The sequence below is a fragment of the Sinocyclocheilus anshuiensis genome, unplaced genomic scaffold, assembly GCF_001515605.1.
Source record: "Sinocyclocheilus anshuiensis isolate Anshui unplaced genomic scaffold, SAMN03320099.WGS_v1.1 scaffold1646, whole genome shotgun sequence".
Classification (NCBI taxonomy): Eukaryota; Metazoa; Chordata; class Actinopteri; order Cypriniformes; family Cyprinidae; genus Sinocyclocheilus; species Sinocyclocheilus anshuiensis.
The window spans coordinates 485,013-491,685 of NW_015547838.1; the positions used below are offsets into that span (position 1 = coordinate 485,013).

The following is a 6,673-nucleotide window of genomic DNA, read 5'->3' on the forward strand; positions in this document are numbered from 1 at the left end:
TATTTATTTATTTATTTATTTATTTATTTATTTAGGAATTTGAAAACTTACCAACAAAAGTCATGTGATCAACAAGTAGAAACATTCATATTTATGAATAATTCATGAAATTTTAAAATATAGTATAATTGTTTTTACCTTAAAAAAACCTTTGAAATTAACATTCCTTATAACTTAAAAAAAAAGTTCAAATAAAAAAATAAATAAAAAAAGAGTAAAACAAAATGTATTTACAGCTGATAATAATCACACCTCTAATTACGGAGCTAATTTAGAATTCTACATGTGTAAAAGATACCTATATTTACAAATTTTAAAAAATAAATCACAATCAATCAAGCTAATAAAATGCTTATAAAATATCATAATGAGGAGAGGCACTGTACTTTCTGTTTTGATACACGTTTAGTGTGCGTTTAAGGTGTACAGAAAATGTTAATTAATTTTATTTGATTCTTACACCATGTGACATTTTTAGAAAATGTCTGATGATTTTTTTTTACTATGAAACATTTAAAAAGTTTCTCAAAATCATATCAAATTTTTATTTTTTTACTTTTCTATATCTGATCACTCTTATTTGTCACTGACACTCTAAAACTGAGTTCCCATTTGCTCTTGCGTTGTAGCCTACATCTCACAACAAATTTTAAGCACAAGAAAAGCTGCATATTTCAAATGTGCGAGTAGACAACAGCTATAAAAATCATGCTAGACAAAGCTTTTATTTATATCATAAATAAAATACAGTTCACTGAAATGCCCCTAAGACTCCATTTGCATTTATGGTTGACCCCATGTGTGGTTTTGACCCCAATGTGGAAACCCTCGGAAAAACCTCTCATTCTTCTAATCCAAACTTTACATTCCATTCCCTCCTCGCCTGCATTCTGTAGTTCTTTTTTAGTAATGTTAGCGCCAAAAACATGACTACAGCAGCACTGTGGACGCCTGTTACTTCTTATCAGAATTTGTGCTTTTTATGTCTCCACCCCACTGATAATCACACAGTGACTGAGAAAGCCGTGTTTTTCTTTGGATGGCCACAATATGTGGCCTCACTGGTATTTGAACTTTCACACACAGGCTCTTTTGTTCAGAAAAGATGGTGATAGTGAACTGAGCGAAAGGATCTAGAAATAGAGAGCTGTTCAACATGGATGGTTGGATTAATTAGAATGAATAGTTTATACAGATTGTTCCTATTTAGTTTGAGCTTTAATATTCATTTATAGTATACACAGATATTTAGCAGATATTCAGACTATGTTTATTTTGAATGTCTGCCAGATACTTGGCAGAATGGCTTCTTGGATTGAGCCTGCGTTATTTAGAAGCATGCAGACAAATGTCTCTGGCCACTGGCTCATGTTTTGTTTGTCGTTGTTTTTTCCCAGTGTTTTTAAGAAGGTTCATAAAATCTACTTTTAATAAAATGACTAGTAAGTGAAAATGAAAATATGAAAATATATACTTTTGCACTTCCCTACTATAGAGATTTGTGGATTTGGGTTCTGTCACTTCATATGTTCCCAAATCTCTTCCAGATTCTGAGGGGGCGTTTAGCTGGTGTTTTGTTGCTCTATACCTGGGCCTGCAGTCTCTGACGGGGCCCAGTGGGCCAAATATAACCTGCTGATTTAGGGCCTGCAGTGGGGTCGAAACCAAACTCCATTCCAGACATGGTTTGATTAGCTACCGCTCAACACTGACCTGACAAACAAGCACTGCCTCATCACCTTCAGAGCTTTATTACTGACCCTCTTCATCTGTCAGGCTGACCGATCAGCTACACTTCAATTTGCAGTCATTCAAATAAAAATAACTTCAATTCCTGTTTGTTCAAAGCTTACTGCATCAAAGGATCACAATTATGATACTTTTATGATGTTTTTTGTTCTTTGGAAGCTTCAAAATTTCTTATCCTGTGCCCAAAAAAAGAGTAATGATTGGTAATGATTGATAATGTTGGTGAGTAAATGATGACTATTTACTTTTAAACTCTAAGAGGTCATCCACAGTTGGCCTTTTATCTTACTGATCTAAACTTGATTCTCAGGCTAATACTATTACACACACGAGAACATATTCTCACGACTTGATCAGAACAGCCAGTGTTGAATTATTCACTTAACAAATTAGTCAATTAAACAATCAGACAGTGAAAACGTAATCTGCTAATGACATTATCTTATATCCAGTCAAAACACAGCTACAAAAAGTCTCACTTTGATGCAGTTACTCAATATGTGTGAGAGAGAACATCTTAAATGATCTGCATATGAAAACTTTATGTATTATTACTTGCAACTGAAACACTGATATCTCATTTTATTATTACTCTTGAGAGCAACATTCAGGTCCAGAAGGAATGCAAATATGTTTATGGCCGAAAATCTAACATCTTGTTGAAATGTCTTATGACTTTTAAGACCCCAATAATTTACTGTACATTACTAATGACTCAGGGTAATGGAGACCTCATCTCCATGGTAAGAATGGACATTTGATGTGAACGCATGGTCTTTTAACTTTCTTTTGTGTGTTCCTATACATAAGATCAAAGGCTGTCACATTTTCAACTTATGTCTTAAAAGGTGCTCAATAGCGCCCCCTATGTAGCTGCAATGCAAACTTGATAAGCCCCTTTGAAAACTATGTTACCAAATTGCGGACTGGATGTAGTAATTTATAAATTAATTTACTGTACATTGTAATGTAATGTACATTATTGAGTATGACTATGGATAACAGAGACCTCATTTTGGACATCTCAAATGGGACATTTAACATAGATGTGCGATTTTGTGGCCATCACTTGTATTTATCTGTCCACAAGATCACAGGCTGTCACATTTTCTCATGGTTCGAAGAGTAATCAACAGAGCCTCCTACGCAGTCTCAATATGTCTTTTTATGAAGTATGTTGCCAAATTGTGGATTTGGTGTTGTAATTTACACAGTAATTTTCTGTAGATTACTGATTATGACTAAGGGTTACAAGGACATCATCTACATGCAAAAAATGGTTGTCTCAAATGGGACAACTGATGTCGATGTTCAGGCTCGTGGTCTTCACTTCTTTTTATCTATCCCCAAAATCACAGGCTGTCACATTTTTTATCTTATATGGTTAAAAGGTGCTCAATAGAGCCCCCTATTCTGCTGCAAGCAGCCCTCAATAAACGTCTTTTTTAGGACTGAAGGTGCCATTTGGGACAAGATCAGTTCGTACCTATTCCAACAAAACCGAATGAGATGAAACAGCCATAAACTTTGCCATTTCAAGATGTCTGTTTTAGAGGAAGCAGATGTGTTTGTGGATGGAACTTTGATGTGTTTATGTGCTGCTTTAAATGACAGGTAGTTGAGCTACATCTCAAGTGAGCTCTGACTGAAGCTCAGAGCTGCGTAATGAGCAGCTCCCCCGCAGATGTGGGAGGACGCTGGAGCAAATAAGAATGTTTAGCAATAAAAGTGTGGCAATAATCATAACAGCAGGGCCTTTGGAGAGCAGAGAATGGAAGATATTACAGAGTGCTCACCACAAAGGGTCTGGCAGACACAGTGTGGACTCAGACGCATAAGTAAGAGACCCTCGATTTTCCTTCCACTGGATTTTTTTTCCATTGACTTGACTCTCTGTACTCAGTGGAAAATTTTCAATAAGCATCTAATATCTACCCAAACCTCCCCCTTGGATCAATCGGAGCAGACATTCACAAACAAATCTATCTGCATGGAATGATTTTGAGTGGAGAGGGAAAAAACAGATAAATCAATCAATCAATTTGTTAAATAATTAAAGGGTTAGTTCACCTAATTTTTTTTTATCATTTACTCACCCCCGAAGACTTTCAATTATCTTCAAAAATAATTATCTTCCACATAAAAAAATTCTGACGCTTCAAAAAGTTCATAAAGGGATTGTAAAAAAAAAAAAAAGAGGTTTGTTCTCGTGCATCAAGTACAGTTGAGCTTCCAAAATTTTCACTTGTGTTTTGAAGATGAATGAAAGTCTTATAGGTTTGGAATGACATGAGGGTGAGTAAATTTATATTTATGGGCTTTGCCCAAAGAAAGTAATGTAGATAGTTATAAGGCGAGGGGCTCAAGCACAGACTCTCCTAGTTGTAAAAATCATGGAATTTCAGAATCAGACAGAAACAATTCCAAAAAAGTGAGTCATTTAGAGAAGGCACAAACACAGTCGCTCCGCCGTTCCAAAACTGCTCCAAGGTGAGAAGCAAATTACCTTGGCTAGGCATGAGCTAAAAACCCAGCTCTCCAGGGTGAGCTCACATACTCCGCATCACACATTGGCAGTGCTGGGAATTGGGAGTGTTGATTAATCCCACATCGCACAGGTTCTGTGAAACACCATCTGCGATGCTGTAATGCATCTGTAATGCATACTCTAAACTGCACAATACAACATGGTTTACAAAGGATTTCTACAGAGATTCAACACCATGCACGCTCACTGAGAAATGAGTTCATTCTTAATACGGCATGTACAGAAGGCATACAGACGATTAATTTAACTGCAAACACAAACAAAAAAAATGGTGCCACTGAAGAAGAAGTGGCTCTTAAACCTTTTTGTCCTCAACTAGGAACTACTATCATTTGTGGCTGTGTGGTGGGATGTTCTTTCCATAATTGCTCAACCAGGAGTGTTGTCCTAGGCCTACGTTATAACTATGTTATAGCTTACAACCATACAATTTTTGACAAAATTTTAGAGACAGCCCCGTTCTTACAGTTTATTTATTTATTTGTTTGTTTTTTCTCTATTTTTTATTTATTTTAATCTATTTGATTTATGTATTTCATAATGTATTGTAATGCACTGTCATTTTAAAATTAAATTAATTAAATTTTAATATTACTTGTGGCTCTAACAATAAAGCCAGGATTTGATGGCATAAATCTGCGGGAATACTTGCATTAAAGTTGGCATGAAATAAAAATTAACCCTATCTAAATGCATGTTATTAATTTTGTAATGAACGATTCATCCATGTTTCATTTTAAGTATTTTTACCTCTGACCAAAAATGTCAAAAGTCAAACGGGACTTCTCTCATTTAGTCAGCTTAAACTCTTCTCTTCTCGTATTCATCTACCTCCATTTTTGAATGCAATGCCCACATATCAAAATCCAATCAGCTAGCTACGACATCAGCAAAAGCACTATTGCAGTGGAAAACACATTACAGCTGGAGCCTCCTTCAATCTCAGTGTCACTAATGGAACTGCTGCTGAATTGCAAACAGAGTTGTTAAACTGAGCAAAGCCAGGCCTCAGAAGAGCGAAGCAGTTGAGATGATCGTGTTTTGAGAGATAAAAAGAAATGCATGGCCAGTGTGAAGCCCAGAGTGTGAGTCTGGACCTGATTTCACAGGCCGCTGCACTAACCGCTGTCTGATGGTGTTGCGGGGGCCCATCAGGCCTGATTGAGTTACAAAGAAACTACAAGCTCTGATAGGAGACAGCTGCACCTCCCCATACAAACACAGCACAGAGGCTAGCATTACTGCAGGGGGTGATGGGAAACCGATCACACCATGTCATTTAACACACCAGCAACCTACCATTCAAATCAACAAATCACCCTCAGTGAGAACAAACAATGTGAGCAAGTTCCTGTCTATCTGTCTGTGAAACCTTCATGATTCCTGCATTCTCATGTAAAGCATTAATAAATCAACTCTCTATGTACCGTTTATCGCTCTCTTTCTCTGCTGACAGCAATTCCCTGTTAGAAGGAAAGGGTGTTGACTCTATTGATAGAGCTCATTATGTGACTGATAGTCCTCCCAAAATTTCAGTTCACTAAAACATCCTCTAATTAGATGCCAGATAATGCAAGATAAGCAAAACATAACAGTCACAGTGTTCCCTTTGACCATGCGAAGGTTTTGGGGAACGGGAGCAGATGGGTGGGAAACAGGGAGTTTGTTTAGTAGAACGATAGGCAGATGTTATGGAATCATACAGGGGAAAATGAGGAAACCGACAAAGATGGTGGTTGGAAGACTAGTCCATTTTAAGGATGTCAAAAGTACTGGTACTTGGCTACAAATTTGAGACTAAAATAAAAATCAGTCTTTCTAAAGTAAAAACCTTTCTACTGTATGGGTAGTATAAAGTACCAATTTGGTTAAAAAAAAAAAAATATATATATAATATATATATATATTATGTTTTTCAGTTAAAGTTTATGTTATTAAAGTTTAGTTTTTGTTGATGTAAAGTTTTTATTTTCTATATTTTTGGTTTTTATTTAAATTTTAGTTCAAGTTTTAGTCATTTTGTTCAGTGTGTCTATATAATTTTTTATAATTTTTATTTTTTTTATTGAATTTAATTAATTTTATTTTAGTTATTTTACTGCATTATGTTAATTTTATTGAAACATGAAACAGTTCACTAAACATGAACAATAAACAAACTTATTTAACAAACAATATACAATGGGGGAAAAATAAATAATAAAAATAATAATAATAAAATAATGTTACCATTATGAAAACAACTGACAAAATTATATAAATAAATGAATACTTGAATCCAACCAAGGAGAGTGGGACTTAAAGTCAGAGCCATATCATACATATATATATATATATATATATATGTGTATATATATATACATGTGTATATATGTG

General features: G+C 35.1%; 1 protein-coding gene across 1 annotated transcript in view; it reads left to right on the top strand.

The window, feature by feature from the left end:
* The window catches only part of LOC107704657 (pre-mRNA-splicing factor RBM22-like), a 24,047-nt gene that overhangs the window by 10,133 nt on the left and 7,241 nt on the right, over positions 1-6,673 (top strand). The window lies entirely within an intron of this gene.